This window comes from Rousettus aegyptiacus, unplaced genomic scaffold (assembly GCF_014176215.1).
Source record: "Rousettus aegyptiacus isolate mRouAeg1 unplaced genomic scaffold, mRouAeg1.p scaffold_m13_p_14, whole genome shotgun sequence".
Lineage (NCBI taxonomy): Eukaryota > Metazoa > Chordata > Mammalia > Chiroptera > Pteropodidae > Rousettus > Rousettus aegyptiacus.
In genome coordinates, this window is record NW_023416289.1 from 58880952 (window position 1) to 58899617 (window position 18666).

Consider the following 18666-nt stretch of genomic DNA (forward strand, 5'->3'; position numbering starts at 1 on the left):
TCCAAGGGGCCCAGGGACTCTGCAGACTTCAGAAGTGTGAAGAGTGGAGATAAGAAGAAAGAAGAAAAGAAGAAGGAAGGAAGGAAGGAAGGAAGGAAGGAAGGAAGGAAGGAAGGAAGGAAGGAAGGAAGGAAGGAAGGAAGGAAGGAAGGAAGGAAAAAGAAAGGAAAGAAAGAAAGAAGAAGAAAGAAGAAAGAGACGGAGGAGGCGGAGGAGGAGGAGGAGGGGGAAGGGAGCGGGAGCAATGAAAAATGCCAGCACTTTGGGAAACAAAAATTAGAGTAATTTTACCAGGACCTGTTTTCTCTTCATCCCATTTCGTTTAGTGAAAGACAACCTCAAAGGGAAAGAAAGAAATGTGTGGATCTGGTGCCTTCCTGTTCTCCTCCGCCCCTAGCGAACCACAGTCCTTCTAGGACTTGCGGTGCCCTGATTTCGCGGGTGCCAGGCGCTCGCCTCCAGGCAGGCAGCCGAGACTGCTTACGGGCTAGGGCGTGCGTTGCCTGGAGAATGTGTGATGACTCGGGCGTGTGGTTCTTCTGAAGAACTTGGGTTCGGTATTTCAGAAACCTAGACTGAAAGTGAGCGTGTCTCTGTTTACCCCGTAGGAGGCTAACCTGAGTATCCGAAGATGAAGAGAAGCCCTAAGTGGAGGAGATAACGTATAACTTTAGAAGAAATGGTACGTGCTCCTCTACGAAAAGTCCCAGGGTTTGCAGCGTTTGGCAGAGGAGAAAGTATGGGGAAACACTGAAACTCACTCGAAAGGTAAACATGGAAACGGGAGATAAAAGAGCAGAATCATCTGATACCGCAAATATCAAAAAGAAAGCAAGAAATGACTTGATTTTTGCCTGTGCCTGTGGCCACCTCAGGAGCTGTCTTCACACGCCACTCTCCTCTGGGACCGTCCTGCCCAGCCCCATGTCTTCGCGTGGATATCACTGATGGATCTGAGTTGGCAAACGCGCCTCCGAGGACGTAGAAATTCCTCACACAGAATTCATCGTGCCCCGCCTCACCCTCAGGTTTCTCCCAGGTTCCTGCAGATAATTCGTGCACACGTGGAGAATTTCTCCTTTTCAGATTAGTTACGCTACCGCTGTTAGGTGGATCCCAGTATCTGTACATAAATATTTTAGCCCTCTTAATCAGGAGTCGTGGTCACCATCATTTTCAAACTGCCTTCTCCATGTTGCCAGTATTAAAATCACCTTTGTTCTGTTTGTGTACAAAGAACCTTCGAGAAAAGTTCGATAGCTTCCTTTGGACCTTTTCCATCACAGTTCTCACTAGAGCCTTGAAGAGCCAGTCTAGCTTGAGCCTTCATCCGAGAACACGCCACCTGGTACTTTGTCACCGTAAGGCACTGAGACGCCGCACACCTCGTAGATTTACTTAAATTGCTTTATTTTCTAACCTGCGGCCTCCTTATAACAAAACTCTTTAGTGTTATTTTTACTATTTGAAGGAACACACAGAGCATTCGGCTCTACGGGCCATCCTCATTCCTCTCCATACGAGAAAAAAGATTCAAAGGGGACTCAAATCTAGGAAGGGAGCCACCCCAAGCCAGCAAAACCAGAAGGGACGGGGAAACAATACCCAACACTCGCCGCGCTCCGAAAAGATGTTTAAAAATTCGCCCGACCCCACCCACCGTGTCCTCGGGAGGGAAAGATCGCAGGGTATAAATAATGAATGAACAGACTAAATAGCGATGACGGCGACCATGTGTAAAAACAATGGGTCACACTTTCTAGACGCGCGAAGTCAATTCTTCAGCTGTTTTGCCCTATATAGCGGTTTAAGAATATTCGGACGTGTCCGTTACACGAAATAATCACTTCGCTTCTAAAAATACTCTCCCGCTACTAACTCAATTATAAAGAGAGGCGGCGGGGAAGCTTAATTAAGTTTTCTAGGTTGTTAAAACTCTGCTTCCAGAAAGAAAGAAAAAAAATACTATCCTTAAAGTTTCACAGTCTAATTGCAAAAAAAAAAAAAAAAAAGAACACTAATACATTCTCCATCAAGAAATGATTCCTTTTTTTCTTGTGCTGAGCACCAAGGCCACGGAATGGAATTTTAGCGGAGTCCGTCCAAACCTGTGCCAGGCAGCTGCTGAGGACGTTGCTCAGCTGGTGACGTCAGCCTCAGGAGGGGAATTCATGGGAGACGTGGGACTAGTTGAAACCACCCTACCCCACCTCGCTTTGATGATGGCGACTGATAACACGTCTTCATCTCTCAGCACCTGGTGTGAACAGCGCAGGCCTCACGGCTCCGAAACAGCAAGAAAGAAGGAAGGGGGGCGAAGCGCCTCAGAGCCCACCGGGGGAGCAGGGTGAGGAGAGAGGTGTGACCGCCTTCCCCGGACGTCAGAAAGGAACAACTCCGACCTGTGGGGAAGCCACACGGGACGGGAAAGAAGGACGCTGCTCAGGGCTCTAGGGAGAGAGAGCCACAGGCAGGGCCGGGCTGGCTTTGAGCAGCTCGTAAGACCACAGCCCCAGGCCACGCAGCCTGGGGACAGCGCCCCATCCCCAGGCGCAGAGCTTGGCTGCTGTATGGACAAGGCCCCTCTGGCTGGCCCGGTGCTGAGCCGGGCACTGCCCAGGACCGAGTCCACAGCGAGGCGCCGCCTGGCGTCACGGGGAAGACGAGGTTTTCCGGTTGGTCTGCAAGGCCACTGCTGTGTCCCCTCAGCGGTCCCCAGAGACCGGAAGGAGGACGTTCGGGCCCACGTTCAGTATAAGAGGAAAGCAATGAAGAGCTGAGCGAAGGTCTCACCGTCTGACTGTAGAAGGGTGGAAGCTAGTGGCAGGTGCACGCGAGGTGCGGTGCAGACAGAGCTGGGCCCGCCCGCGAGGCGCCGAGGGTCCTGGTCGGTGAAAGGAGGTAGGCCGTGAGCAGGAACGCCCCCAAGTGGACAGTGACAAAGCACGGCGAGTGCTAGGACGGAAAATAGAAGGTGGCAGAAAAGGGGCCGGCTGGGCCGGGCGTCTGAAGACGAGGAGGGGGACAGTCGTGGCAGGAGCCGAGGGAGAGATGTTCCAGGTGGAGGAGCCGGGCGGCCCACAGGTCCGTGCGGGGAAGCGCCTGGCGTTTTCTGGGACCGAGGGAAGATCGGGGGGCCGGAGTGTGGTGAGGGGTGGAGGCAGGCGGGACACAGGGTCTGGCAGCAGGTGGAGGCTAAAACGGTGGCGGTTTTCTCCCCAGAGCCCACGAGAAGCTGCCAGGCACAGGCTGACAATTCTGCCCCACCTCAGTGCGATGCTGTGAAGAACGGATCGGGCCGAGGGTGGAGAGTCACCACCTTTCCTCTCCCGGGTGCCCTGGGCCTCTCACGCCGGTGCGTCTGACCCTCTTACTTTCTTCTGTTTGGAGTTGCTCATTCTACCAACCGATGACCTCGCTACGTCTTTACGATGCAGGAGCAGGGCGGGCTGGGTCGCTTGGGCTTTGGGCCCCCTTTTCCCAATCGGAGGGGCAGCCCACCTGCTCAGCCGCCCCCAGCACAGGTGCTTTCAATGCAGCTTTCCTGGGGCTCGGTCTCCAGTCGCCAGGCAGCTGGAGTTCCCAGCCAACTGCTGCGAACAGCTGGCTCCACAAACCAGACTTCCTGGCACCAGGCGGCCCGCGCATCCCCCTGGGGACAGCGCTGCCTCTGCACGTGGGCCCTATAAGAAGGGAGCGCACAGAAGTCAGGAGCCTCCTCCGGACCATCTGCATGCCCGGCCCCGCCCCGCCCCGCCCCTGTGGGATGCCACCCCTCTCCTGACCCTAGCCTTGTGAGGGCCCACACCCACCCCACAAGGCTGTTCCTGACAGTGACAGTGGGCAGTCCGACCTGAGCCCCGGGATGCTCGGCAGCCTTCGTCACTCCGCTCTCCGGGTCACATACCTTCGACCTCTGCACTTTCCTCCACTCAGCGCTGCTGGCCAGCAGCAAGGCCCCCTCTCTGACCCCTGTCACCTGGTCTTTGTAGTTCTCTCCCTATAGATCACGCCCTTCTGTAGTATAAATGTCCCACCCCTCCTACTGTGACGCTTCCCATGTCGTCTGTGATGAGGGACCGTGTGTGTGAAGGTCGGGGCCTATCGCTCTAGAAATATTTCCTGGGTATCTAGGGTATTTAAGGTACTCTAGGCCCTGCAGACATACATACAAGAAGAACATGGCCCACGCCACGTTCATAATTACAGTTCTTGGAGTGAAAAGACAGTAGAAAGGGACATGGAGAGAGAGAGAGAGAGAGAGAGAGAGAGAGAGAGAGAGAGAGAGAGACAGAGAGAGAAGTGACCACATGTTTAACCAAATAGGGGGAAATGCCACCCCGTTCAGATCCACTATCTATACTGTCACGTGGTGACTGGAGCCCGGGAGACTGACTGCTGGCCATAGCAGTCCTGTCTGGGAATGTCCCTCCAAACCTCAGCAAAGACCAGGTCTCCCCGTCTCAGGGCTGCTGACCTCCCATTTGAATGTTCCCTCAGTTCAGCCCTCCGCAGCTGGGTTGGAGAAAGCAGTTTACCTGGGCAGGAAGAGGTGGGTTCCGTGAGGGTCTTTGGGGTCTTCACTTCTGATTTTCTTAAGACGGGGGGCCATGAGAAGAGGGAAACCCAACTGCCACTTCTCCAGGGATTGTCCCCCATAATGGGGAGAAGGAAAAGCTTCCTCCAGAAAACAGAGGCTTGAGAAAGAAGAAACCTCAGAAGGAGACCACTCCTGGGTCACTCCAAGGATCAGACATGTCTCCTCTAACGTGAGTGAGTGAATAAGTGAATGAATAAGTGAATGAGGGGCTGGGGCTTCTGGCTCTCCACTCCCTCGCTGTGGCAGGGGGGCAGAACAGGGCCAGGAGGAGGGACGAGCTCCACCAGGAGCTGTGTTCTCTGTTCTTCTTTGACAATCCAGCATTTCCTGCCCAGGGCCCCTGGGCCGGCTGTGGCTGGAGTAATGGGTCGCGCCATGGCCGGGGGGCGAAGGGCACTTGCGTTCATTACTGGAAGTGAGAAAATATAGATCCGATGTTGTCAGAACGGGGGACACGTGCCTCTGGGATAAGTGGCTCTTGCAGGTGTGAAACGGTGGCGTCAGCATCTTCCGGCTCGTAAAAATAATTCTTGCACCTAAAAATGTTTCCATCCCAAAACGTTTTCTTTGGGCCGAGGCATGCAGTCGGCTTTCGAAGGCGGGCCCGAGGCGTGTGGCAAGAATTCTCCTTGGTGCACTGATAGCAGTGGTGGCCATTCGGGTGTTCTGCATGGCCCTGTCCAGTGTTGCCAGGCTGCCCGCCGGCCACCGCGGCTCTGTGGCTCGGGTGGGCCAAGGTTAGCGTCTTGAAAATAAAGAGTCCTTCCAAACGAAGGATAGAACAGACTTGGTTACGGTTCTGCAGACAAGAAAGAGGAGAAGCAACGAGTCCTGATTTGTACCCAAACCCAAGCTAGACGGCTGGACGGTCCCGGAGCTCACGCCGCCCTTCCCAACCCCTCGGTCCCCACCTTGTGCCCAGCGCGGAAGCTTTCAGTCCCTCCAGGTGGGCAGTCGAGTCCAGAGGGACAAACACACAGAGCCGGAGACACCAGGACTCGGAGTCCCCTCACGTCTCCACCCAGCTGGGGACAAGCCGTGCAGATCTTGGGCACTTCCCAGGAGGCCTCGGGACAGCGCCTACAGGGGCGCCAAAGCGAGCAGACCGAGGTGGGCGACCCAGGTTCAGGACAGACACCTGTCACCTGCCCAAGGACAAGACATTCGTCTTTGCTACCAGCAATAGGAAATTACTAATCTATCTATATAATCTTGGCCACCAATATTTATGTTCCCTGCCTCCCCACCTCAGAACCTAATCCCCAATGGGACGGTGTTCGGTGGTGGGCCCTTTGGCAGGTGATTGGTGATCGGGTGCCTTCAGGAGTGGGTTCCGGAGCCCGGGGAGCTCCCTCTCCTGTCAAGGAGGCCGCCCCGTGAAGCAGGAAGCCCTCACCACCTGACCTTGACTTCCCGCCTCCAGACCGCGAGCGATCAGCAATCAGCGATCGTGTCTGCTGCCGACCAGGCCCCCGGTCTGCGGCAGCCCAGACAGACCAGGACCCGGGACCCTCTGTGGTCCCTGACGGCTTGGGCGTGCGTGGGGCATCTTCAGACACAAACCCTGCGATGCAGGGACCATCCGTCCTCGGACACCCGCCCTCAAGAACTCAGACCGTTTTCATGGTCACCCCAGTTCTCTCTTTCTGTAGAGGGCCCGGGACGAGCCCCTGAAGCTGGCTTTCTGTGGCACGGTCACAACTGGTGATGAGCTCGGGACCGTTGTAGCCATCGGCTACCCTCCCAGGTGGAGGGGGACTCTCAGAGGAGCCGCAGTGACCAGCGCAGGAGCCGTGGGGAGCCCAGCCTGCAGCCCATCGCCCCGGAACTCCGGGCACGCCAGTCCGCGAATTTCTTCCCAGCCGGATGCCCTGCTGTCTGCAGCATTGTGGCCACCACGACCCCAGCCGGCACCTGTTCCCCTTGAAACAGGTGAAAGGTCATCTGTGCGTCACCGCAGCCGATCCCCTTGTTCCGGTCTGATTCAAAGTGGGAGCAGCACCCCCGCCACCCCCACCCCCGCGATGCCCTTGGCGGAGGGCACCCTGCTTCCCCTTTCTGTCTTCATTCGGGTGTCCCACAAAGCAGACCCAGGACGAGGACTTGGGCGAGGGTGACGTGTTTGCGAGGTGATCCCAGGAAGCGTGGGGCAGGGGTGTGGAAGGGAGACCCCTGATGAGCGCATGCCGGGGGCTCCCGGTGCCAGCTACTGGCTCAAGCCGCTGGGCCCTTGGGGAGAGTAGGAAGCAGCTTGCAGTGAGCATCCACCCCCAAGCTCCCCCGGGGAGGGAGAGAAGAAAAGGAGAAGCCAGCCCGTAGGTGCCTCTGCCTGGTGCTGGAGTTTGCTCTGCGCTTAATCACCGAAGCCTCGATTTCCTTCTCTGGAAACGGGCCAGCGGTCCCTCCGTGGCAGGGCCGATGTGAGGAGTGATGATGAACGGGCTTCCCGCGTACAGCAGGGGCCCTGTGAGTGCCGGCTTTGCAAACGCGGCCCCTTCCGTGAGGCACTTGCTGTGTGTGACTCCGGGCTGTGCCTCTCCTTGGCCACCTCCACCCCACACCCCCTTCCTGCATCCTGGGGCCCAGGGCCAGTCTCGGGGAGGGGCCACCTGGCCGGCCAGGCCGGGCTGAGGTGCCGTCCGCCCTGTGTCTGCAGCCGGGGCCTAGGCTGACCTGCGGGGTCGCTGCCACTCACCTGTACTGCAGGCCACATCGCTTGGCCCTCTGGCCTGAGCGGCCACCTGCTCCCGGCCCCAGGGTGCCCAGCGACTGACCTTTCCCTCCCAACGTCATCTCCCATTTGGCTGCGTTCTGGCCAGGCCTGAAGCGCTTCTCCAGGGGAGCCAGGAAGGGCTGTTCCGAGGCTCGTCATCATTTCAGGATCAGGTTGCCTGAGCCTCGAGAATCTGACAGAAACCAGAACCTCCCTGAGTCACCGACACCCACAGTGGGATGGAGGGCAGGGGCTGGGGCGGGAGGCAGGGCTCCCTCGCCCCCACCTGTGCCCAGGATGCCCTAGCGGCGCCACCCCCGCTCCTGCCCCCACCCGGCGCCTGCAGGAGCTCAGATTCTGTAGCTCAGGCCGAGTGCCAAATTGGCACGAGGGTCTGGCCCCCAGCCTGGGCCTCACCGTGCCTCAGCCAAACCAGGGATGGCAGCCCTCTTGGGCAAGGAGAATGCAACCTGCCCACCACGGAGCTGGCCTGGGGCTCGTGCTGCAAGGGCCCCGGAAGCCCTTCCAGACCTGCCGGTCTGGGCATGAAGGCAGAGGACGGAAGGCCGGGACAGCCCACTTCCCGAAATGTCTCCATCCACCTGTCCTGCCCCTGTCGCTCTCACGGCCTTTCCCACAGAGCAGCCTCAGTTCCTCCGTGGAATCTGACCTCTGCCTCCCCGCCACTGGCCACAGCCCTGCTTCATGGTCGCGCGCATCGATTAAGCACCTACTGCATACCCGCGCGCCATGCAACGGGGCAGAGTAAGAAAGAGTCAGGCCTTCGGTCGGAACGCTGGCATCCAAAACGTGGTCGCCGTTGGAGATGCGGTCTCTCGATCCTCGTGTCCACCTCTGGGCCCGCGGTCTGCAAAATGCCCCGTTTTCCAGGTGAGGAAAGGGATGCTTTTGTGAGGTTGCATAATCGTGGAATTAGAACCCAGCTCTTTTGGAGCTGTCCTCTTTTCCATGATGCTGAGTGATCTCCTTCTTTTTTCGAGGAGTTCGTGGCTGAGTTTTGGAGGCGAGGCGCCCAGGCGAGACCCTTCACAAGGCACCGATGCTGGCCCCAAACCAAGCCAGTGCCATCATAAGCACGGGCCTCCCAGAGGGTCTCACTGGGGAGTGTCCCTGTCGAAGGGCCCTGGGTCAGGGGGGGAGGGGCGGCAGGTGCAGCTGAGAGGAGAGTGGTCTGAGGGGAGGTAATAACAGACCGCACAGTAGATTCTGACCTGGAAAATGGTCTCCAGTCCAGAGCAGCCCGAGAAGGCGGCCAAAGGGAAGGGTCTCCAATTAGAGCAACCTCCACTGGCCATGTGGAAGACGACAAGGGCCCAGGAATTGCATTTTAATACATGGAGGCAACCAGATAATTTGATAACGTGCATGGCACGTCTGGCTTGTGGTTACGTAACCCGTTCTGCACAGCAAAGGTCCCCACAGACCTCAAAGTGTTTTCTCCTCTCATCATCCTCTTGAGTGTCCTCGGTCAGCAGGTCTGGCAGGACCCTCTAAGCCTGTACCTATAATGAGTGACAAGGGCGGCCCCACACCTGCCCCCCGGGGTGGTTCTGGGGCCTCTGCTCCCAGGCCCCTCTCCGGCTGGGGTATTGGCTGTGGTCCATTTGCTCTGCGAATTGTGAATAAAACGAGGACCTTCTGCAGCCTCAGCTTCACTGTTCTGTGCCTTCTTGTCCCTCTTCTTAACCACTGGTGCTTCTTCCTCTGATGACACTCTGCTCCCTGGAAGGGTCAGCGAGCAGTCATTTATTCCTCTTCAGGGCCAACGTCTCAGTTGGTCATTGCTGTATCCCCAGCTGGTGGATGTAGCACCTTTGTATAGTAGATACTCAATAAGTAAGAAAGGGGAAATATTTTTTGACTAACTAGATGGACGGATGGGTAGGCGCATAGATACATAGATGGATGGATGATGGATGGATGATGGATGATGATGGATGGATGGATGGATGGATGGATGGATGGATGATGGATGGATGGATGATGATGGATGGATGGATGGATGATGGATGGATGGATGGATGGATGGATGGATGATGGATGGATGATGGATGGATGATGGATGGATGGATGATGGATGGATGGATGATGGATGTGATGGATGGATGATGGATGGATGGATTGATGGATTGATGTATGATGGATTGTATGGAGGAGGATTGGCTGGCTGGCTTCCGGCTTGCTGGGGTGGCTGCTGGCTGGCTGCTGCGGGCATGCTGGTGGCTGGCTGGCTGGCTTGCTGCTGGCTTGGCTGGCTGGCTGGCTCCTGGCTGGCTCTGGCTGCCTGGCTGGCTGGCTGGCTGTCTGGCTGCTGGCTGGCTGGCTGCTGGCTGGCTGCGCTGGTGCGTGGTTGCTGGCTGCTGGCTGGATGCTTGCTGTGCTGGCTGGCTGGCTGGCTGCTGGGCTGGCTGCTGGCTGGCTGGCTGGCTGGCTGGCTGGCTGCTGGCTGGCTAGGCTGGCTGCCTGGCTGGCTGCTGGCTGGCTGGCTGTCTGCTCCTGGCTGGCTGGCTGGCTGGCTGCTGGCTGTGCTGGCTTCTTGCTGGCCTGCGTGGCTGGCTGGCTGCTGGCTGCTTGGCTGGCTCTGGCTGGCTGCTGCTGGCTGCGCTGCTGGCTGCTGCTGGCTGGCTGGCTGCTGGCTGGCTGCTGGCTGCTGGCTGGCTGCTATGGTTGATGGGTGCTGATGCTTGCTGATTGCTGGCTGGATTATTTATGGATGATGCTTCTGGATGATCTTGCTGGATGATGGATGCTGGCTGGCTGGCTGGTGCTGGCTGGCTGGTTCGTGGATGGATTGCTGTCTGCTTGATGGCTGATGGATGGGATGAATATGTGGATGTATGGACACATGAACAGATGGATGTGAATGTGTAAAGGCTCTGCTAGGTGGAAAATCAACTGAAAATGTCCTCTTGGATTGAGGACAGTGGGGAGAGGTTCCTGTTGCCCGCTTCACCTGTCTTCTTTGGGCTGAGGAATCGCGGTGAACAGGCAGCCTACAGACAAGGCCTCCCCTGGAAGTGTGGGCCCCGTTGGCATAAAATGCTGTTTTCACAATTGCCTTATTTTCTCCTGAGTGCCGACGGTCGAGTCCGGATGCCCAGCCGTCGGGAAGACATCTCTCTCCCCACAAACGCACAGCGTTAAGCGGGGAACTGAGAGGCGCACACAGAGCCTCCTCCTCCTCCTCCTCCTCCTCATCCGTCCGACCCCCGCCAGCCTGCTCCACACACCCTGGGCGCCCCCGGGCTGGGCGGGCTGTGAAGCGAGCATCGCTCAGCTCCCGCCAGCGGCAGGCTCGGCGGGGACGTGGTTTCTAACAGCCTCCTGCTTATCGATTTCCGGGCGCTGAGGTCAGCTCCCGCCCGCTCTCCGGTGGCGGGAGTCTGGAAACCAGTGCCGTTCTGACCCCGTCTATTTCCTGCAGGCGCTCAGCAGCGTGACCGGCTCCCTGCTGGCCGTGTGACCTTGCACAAGTCACCTCACTCCGGGCTCCTCCGCCCCTGTCCCCTGGCAACGACATGTACTGTACCGGAAGGACCACTCCCAGCGGCTAGATCCTCCTCACCCAGCCTCCCGCACAGGTGACTTTCCTTCCCTGTCCTGACAGATGAGGATATCGAGGCACAAAGAGGATAAGTAACGTGACTGAGGTCACACAGCTGGTGGCACCTGAGGAGAGAAATCGCTTAGCACGCCCCGCCTCCAAGGGCAGCTGGGCACTGCCGGGCCCCGCCCCCTGCGCTGGGCTCCACTTCTTCCCGGCGCCAGGTCGCCCTTGGCCTCCGTGACCACGTCTCCCATCTCGTTCTCTGATGGGACCAGCACGGGGGGCTGGGGGCTGGGGAGACGGGGCGGCCAGCTCTCCCGCAGTCTGGGTCAAGTGGGAATGACAAGCTGGGGAGGCGCCAGGACCCCTGGGAGAGGACAGGGAGGGGTCTGTGATCTGGGGCATATGAGGAGAAGGAGCAGCTGCAGGGGACCCAGTTAGCTGGGTGACTTGCTCGGGACCGCATATCGGAAGGGGTCAGGGGCCCTTCTCGCTCTCCACTGAGCCACCATCGAGGGCAATGAGGGGACCCAATCGAGGGGTTCAGCAATGCTGTTTTGTCCCGGGTTGGGCTCCTCACTCAGGATGGGCCACTCCAGGGTCCCTACCCGTGGCAGGGGACTTGGGGCTGTACCCAGGAGGGTGCTGGGTACATGGCGGCTGCCTGGCACGGGGTGAAGAGGGTGGGAAGGGCACTGGTCTCGCCCATGATCTGCCGTCTGCCCACAGGGCAACTAGAGGACCCTGAGGGCGGAACCCCCCACAACCCTCCCGCGCACCCAGCAGCTGCCCCTCGGTCCGATCCCTGCGCTTTGCCTCTGCCTGCTCAGCACTACTCGGCCGCGGATGGAGAGCTCGCAGCTCGTCGCGGTCAACCTGAGTCCCCCAGACAGGCCGACTGCAGTCCTGTCCGCTGGACGCGCCTCGCCCGGCTGCCCAGGGCGGGCTCCCAGCACCACGTGCGGCCTCAGTGCACTGGGAGTCCCGTGAGGGGCAGGGATGGCCCCCACGGGGCAGTGGGGTGGGCCGGGACCTGAAACAGCCGTGGAGACAAGGAAGGGACTCTATTTAGACGGACGCCATCCCGGCCACGCGCATGCCTGCAGCTGGTTCGTGCCTCACAGAGGGCGGGGCCCGCGGTGGACGCGTCCTGGGCACAGGGACACTCTGATCAGCTACGGCCACGGCCAGCAGGACGTTGCTCGCCCCTCCCGGCTGTTAAGTGGAGAACAGTGAAGAGCAACAGAGGCCAGGACGGGGCGGGGACCTCGCTAAACACAGGGCCGACTCCTGGGGACAGCGGCCCAGCGTCCGAGAAATCCCTGGCCTGGCAGGGCGGAGGAACAGCGCCCAGCCCAGCGTGGGTGTCGGGCCTTTGGCGAGCACCGCGCCCGCCCGCCCGGGAGCTATTCCTGCCGCTTCCTGGCTGCGTCCGCCACCCCCGCCCCCGCCTCTGTCTGGGTTGGACCCCACCTGGCCACACGCGGAGGGGAGGAACCCCTCCTGGGACAGCACACGGAGGACGGGGGCTCCGTCGCCAGGTGAAGGCCACACTCAGATGCCAGTCACAATGGAAAATTTGGCTCAGTCCCCCCCTGAGAGGAACTTTCTGGGTTCCTCTGGCTCCTGGCTGGGCTCTGGGATTCTGGGAACCTCTCCCATGGCAGGGACCCCACAGAGCTGATGGTCGCGTGTGGCCGCGCTCTCTGTCTGGCGGGGACAGAAGCCTGTGACAGCCTCCATCTTCCTCCCCCTGGAGGACGAGAAAGGTGCCCCAACGCCCCGAACAAATGCTGCGGCCAAATGACCCGGCTTCGAAGCACTCACCCCGGAGCTTGTCCCCGTCCCCGCCACCTGCCAGCATCCCAGGGGACAGTTAGCCTGCTCTGGGACAGGCCGAGGCCTGCCACCCCCGCCACGCCCCATGGCGGCCACCACAGGGACTCCGGTGTGCAAGGAAAGAGCCGTCACAGAGGGGCTCGTGTTCGTCACACCTTGGGGATTTTTTATTTTAAAGAAGAGTTTATACCCTGGCTCTTATAAACGGTCCATCTTCTCTAAGTCCAGGGGACCCCCCAGAGAGCCTGTGGACCGCTGCATGTGAAATCGCATCCCGCCCCCTCTACCCTCCCGCTTTTTTTTCCTCCACAGTGTTTATTTCCAAAAACCTGCTCTGTGTTTTCCTTCTCCATCTTGTTCCTTCTCTGTCCCCGACCCCTAGCCCTGGGAGGACAGAAGCTCCCTGAGGAGTGAGTGATGTGCTCCGTTTGGTTTACTCTCTGTCCTCAGAACCTAAACTGGGCCTGGTATGTCGTTCCAGGAATAAATATTCCTAGAATGAATCAGAAGTGTCCTTTCCTCAGAAGTGGGTGACACTTTCTCAGCAGGTCAGGAAGGGAAGGCCCTGGGGTCCCTGTCACTCCCAGGAGCGCCTGCCCTGGGCTGGAATCGAGCTCGCCCCCTTTCTGCAACCCTGGAGGCCCCTGGGCCTAGACCCCCAGGTCGGTGCGGGGACCTGCGTGGAGCTGGCCAGCAAGCCGTGGCTTCCCGGCTTCCACCGTGCTCTTCCTGGTCCCCCTCGCCCTCACCCGGAGGTCATCAGACCATCACCAGGCAGCTGGTCAGACACACGAAACCTCTAGCCCCAGCCTGGGCCCAGCGGTCCACGGCCTGCATTTTAACAAAATGCCAGGTCCTGGAAGGCTGGTTGGTGGCCTGCCCAGGCGACGGGAAATGCTTTGCCGAACCATCTTGATGTTTCTTTTTTTTTTCTCTGCAGCTACTAAAACAGCCAGCACCCCGGGCGGAGGGGCCGGGCCTTCGCGTTACTGTGTGGAAACGGTGAAGGGCGAACCCAGCAATTAGCCCAGGGGAGTGGGGAGGCGAGGCGGGCGGTGGCGTTCCAGGAAGACAGCATCGTAATTGCAGGGTGTGCCAGGCTGGGGACGTGCGGGGGGGGTGGGGTGGGGGCCAGCATTAAGACAGAAGCCACCTATGCGTGAGTGCCAGTCGCACCGCGGGGTGGGGGCAGGGGGCGGGGGAGGAGCAGAGTGACCGGGATGCCGGGATCTGGAAAGCCAGCAGCCCGGGGGCCTCCCACGTCTGCAGTTTGGCCCCAGCCTCTGGGGCCTCTGTCCTGCCTCTGCCGGACCCCCTCACTGCCTCATCCTCTGTGGCTGTCACCCCGGGTGCCTGCCCTGGGTACCTGCGGGATCTGCATGAGGATTTTCGGCAGCTGGAGGTTGGCGCTTCATTTGCCACATTTAAATCATTTAGGCCATCAGAGTGATGTTCAAACTGGGGTCCCCAGCAGCCTGGGGCTCCATGAGCGGTGTGGAGAAACCCCCAAGGCAAGGAGGGGGCACCAGGTGGGCTGCTCACCCCTTGCCTGATTCCCCCTCTGTCACACCCCACCTTCAACCAGGTGGCTCTGCTCCTGCCTGTTTTCCGTGTCAGGATTCGGAATGAGACGTCGCTTCAGAAACGAGTTCTCCCTCTGTTTTTAAAAAGAGTCAAAGAAAATGGATCAATCCGGCTGATACGGTGGCGTTTTGCAGAGGTGAGGGCGTGCCCGAAGCGACTCTGTTAGAACCCGCCTGGTCTCACGCAGATCACCGAACCCCCCCCCCCCCTTGTTTTTACTGGCTACAGGATGGGGACACTGAGCATCGCACAGTGAACACGCCCGGGGACGCGCAGCGGGGCCCCGAGGCGCAGACGCCCCAGGGACGGCACCCCGGCCCCTGGGGCCCACCGTCAGTCAGTCCTCGCGCTGGCGTCGGGGCCCTAGTGACCCCCACTCCTGGGCGTGGAGTCTCACAGGGGAGCCGGCCAGGGAACAAAGGCGGACTGACTTCGCCAGTGTTGGGGGCTTCCACGGAAAGGGGACCGTTAGGGCCAGAGGGGCTGAATTATCTGCGGCCCAGGCCGCCCCCGCCTCCCGAGGGGCCCGACCCCCACTGAGACCCGTCTGTCACTTCAAGCTGATAAAACCGATCCATCCTTCACCCCCCGTGGCCAGGCCAGCTGCTCCTAGGGCGGTCCCCGTGCCTCCAGCCACAGGACACTGCCCGTGCTGGGCCCCCAGGCTGGGTGACCCTCCCACGAGGAGGCGCGAGGAGGACCCAGATCCGCCGGCCCCATACTTTGCAAAGTCCCTTCGCCGTGCACGTGGGAGGCCGAAGGCGCATGCGCCGCACTGAGCGGCAGGAGGACGGGCCTGAGACCAACCTGAGCGTGACCTTGGGGAGACCTGCGGGGCCCCCTTTCCCTGGGTGTAAAACAGGAAGACGGTGCCCAGTCCCTCAGTGACCCCGGCCTGACCCAGCCCGATGCCCTCCCGCCTGTCCAGGGTCCTTCATCACTGCCTCAGTGCTGCACTTGGCCTTGGGGACCTGGTGGCCTAGCACGTGGCCCGGCACCTTCACAGAGGTTGCTCCGTCACAGGCCACGTGAGGACACCACGCCTTTGGGGACGCCTGACCCCCGCGCGGTGTGGGGGTCTGCGTCCCAGCTCCCCTGCGCCCGCGGCATGGGTGCGCGCGAGCAGGCGCCCCTGGGGTCTCTCGCCCGCACTAGCTGCAGCAGGGGAGCCGGAGGCGACGGCAGCCCGCCCCCCACGTCCGCCCTGCTCCCGGGGGAGTCAGTCTGCGGCCGGAGCGCGAGGTCCACGTGCCGGCAGCGGTAGCACCGAGTGATGGAGCCGCAGCTGGCGCCTCAGGACGCGTGGCCTGTACCAGCTCTTGGCGAAGGCGCTCGGGCCCTCCTTGCTGCGCCGCAGCTGGGTGCTCTCTCCCCGACCCGTCTGCCTTCTCTGTGTCTCCCCGGGATGGCTGACACCTGGCAGGGGACGCAAGAGCCACTGGCTTTCCCGCAGAGCCTACCTTGAGGCCCCAGCCCCATGCCAGGGCTCCGACTTGGGCCCCTCTGGAGTGGGGCCTGGGCCTGGGGCAGCAAGGTGAGACCACGGCCCGTGGGAGACCCGCAGGTCAGCGAGCGGAGCTGGGCTGGGAGAGAGGCCCCACGGTTGCCCGCGGCTCCCCTCGGCCCCTGCCCCAGGGGAGGGAGAGGCGATGAGCCCTGCACATCCCCACCCCAGAGGAGAGGCCTCCCAGAGCCCGCAGGGTGCCTGAGCTGTATGCAGGGCTCCCAGAGCCCCCTCCCCATGCACCCCCACCCACCGTGGCCCACTCTGGCCATGCGGAACACCAGGGCAGGACAGCAGCCTCCGGGATCCTCGGCCCTCAGCGCGGGACCGGCTTCCCCACCTCCTCCAGCTGGGACACCTCCACATGGAAACCTCCCAGAGGTGTGGAGTCAGGTGATGAGGAGGCCTGGGTGAGGAGTGGGTCTGGCCCTGGGCCATGGGGGCCCAGAGCCACACTGGCCCATCCCTCCCCTCCTGGTTGTAAAGTCTCGTTGCCGCGGGAGCCGCGACCTTGTACTTGAAACCCAGCTCGGCTTCCTCTCGCCGCCCGGAGCACCTTGAGCCAAGGGTGGGTGCCTTTTCACGGCTGGCGTGTTGAGCAGCATCTGCCCCTCAGCCCCCCGAGACCTGCCGAGTCACCCTGGGCCTCCGGGCTGCCGGGAAGGGACCCGAGTCACACCGCTCAGGGAGCCGCGTGACATTGTTCCGGTTTCGCATGCAGGTTTCAGCCCAGCTGCGTGACGACCCTCCCTGGGAATGCGTGCTGCAAAGGAGGTGGCAGGGCTGTCCCCCACTTTGGGGATGGGCGGGTACCTGCACCTTTATCCCCGTCGGTTGTCCCGGACTGCCCGGATCCGAGCAGACCCATGTTAGTCTCCCGAGCCCCACACTGGTCTACGACCAGCTGTCCCCAGGCCCTGGCCACAGGTTCCCACCTGGGGCAGGTGGGAGGCTCCTGTCCTTTCTCGCTTCCACTCCGGCCTCTGAGGAGTTCTGAAATAATGAAAGGAGGCGAGGGGAGGGGGTCCCCAAAATAAAGACCTCTGAGGATGAAAGCTCGGATCCAGTCTTTCCACTGAAAAAAGACTCCGTTTGTTCTTGGGTCTTTTAAAGAACAGAGTATTGTCCTCGCGGAATGGTTTCATTTTAAGCCTTTACTTTGGGGGTTTGTGCCAGTTTCATGCTTTCTCTCCTCCCTGTGGCTACTGTGCATGAAAGGCTGGGGTCAGGCCAGGCGCGGGGGCGGGGCGGGAGCGGCCGGTTTCTCTGTGATTCACCCAAGAACAGCAGCAGGAAGCTCTTTCTACCTGGAGATGTCTGGCTGTCTCCTTCGGGCCCGTCCCAGACTTTGCTGAGAATAATTCCTACTTGGGGGTGGGGGGGGGGTTTAAAAAAAAAAAAACACTAACAATTCCCATTAAATGTTTCAAATGGTCCATGCCACACTCAAAGCTCAGGGAGAGGGGCTTTGAAGGCTTTTCACGGAACAAAAATAAAACCTGCGCAGAGGCTGCAGAGATGCCGCTGAAACGACCCCCAGGTGTGTGGAACGGGCTGACGCATGTGAAGGACAGAGCAGCGGCCCGCGGTGGGGGAGGCTTGCTGAGCGAGAGGATGGTGGCCGGGGTAGAGGCCGCTCCCTGGGACGTGCCGGGAGGTTTTATGATTTGAGGCAACGTTCAGCCAGGGCTGATGCCGCTGCTGATCACCTGCGCTAATGAGGGGAGCGGAGAGTCCCAAACGATGAGCAACCCCGAGCTGGAGGCTCCTTTCATCAGCCCCTTTCCAGCCTCCAGCTGGATGGCCCGTGGGGAAGGGGAGGGGCCCAGCCCTGGCAGAGACCCGTAGTGACCCGGGAAGGTCTTCGAGGTGGTTCTGAGCCTGGAGCCCGAAGTGGACATCCTCAAGGCCAGTTCACTCATTCCTGTATTCGTGTCCTCAGTAAACACTTATACGTCTGTCTACCACCTGCCAGGCGTGGTTCTAGGGGCTGGAAGTCCAGCAGGACACAAAACGACTCCTGCCAGCTAAGCTTCTGGACGTCGGCTGCACGGTCCAGGACACCCGTGGCCTGAGCCTGGGGACAGCTGGTCGTAGGCCGATCCAGGCGGTCCACACGGAACCCGCGACGGTTCTCCGGGGCACACACGCCTCGACCCGAGCGCGCAAGGTGAGTCACCTGGGACCTCGTTAGAAGCAGAAGCCGAATCTGATCGGGAGTCAAGGAGGGGCCTGAGGCTCTGCATTTTTAACAAGCTCGCAGGTGGCTGGCGCCACGGCTTCTGGCCCAGGGTGAGACCGCCGAGCCGTCTGGGGTCCCCCCCCCCACCCCGTCATGTGAGCCGGGGCGAGCGTGGCAGCCCCGTTCTGCCTCAATGTTCTCACCTATAAAAGAGAGGTTGAAACAGTTCCCACCGCACAGAAATGTATTATGGAAATGATTTTTTTTTTTTTTTTTTTTTTTTTGCCTAAGCCTGCTCCAAGTGGGTTTTTCCATCACTCGACAGAGTCTCCGTGACGCAATGCATCTTGGGAGCTCGCTCTTCCTTGAATTGGCCTCCCTCCCTCCCACTCCGTCTGTTTGGTCCACGAGGCTCCTTCCAGACTGAAAAGCTAGAAAGGAAGCACAGTTTCTGTCCTCAAATGCCACCACTCGGGGCAGCCAGGCGTGGGGAGGGGACGATGTGTCCATCCCACCGCTGAGGGAAATCGCGTCATCCACCTAGCAGCTGGGGGGACCAGAGTGGGCAGTGGCATCGCACAGGGACCATTGGGTCACCCAGAAAGATGGAAGAGCTGAGGGTTCCTCGGCACCCAGGAGCCGGGGTCACACTACCTGGGTGCGACGCTCGGCTCGG

The 18666-nt window shown here is 60.2% G+C and overlaps 1 long non-coding RNA gene across 1 annotated transcript; it reads left to right on the forward strand.

Moving 5' to 3' along the window:
- Positions 1 to 261: 261 nt before the first annotated feature.
- On the forward strand, positions 262 to 13654 carry LOC107515735. The gene is made up of 3 exons (XR_004954356.1): positions 262 to 682; positions 3223 to 8204; positions 10759 to 13654. It is a non-coding gene; the product is annotated as an uncharacterized LOC107515735 (long non-coding RNA).
- Positions 13655 to 18666: the final 5012 nt, after the last annotated feature.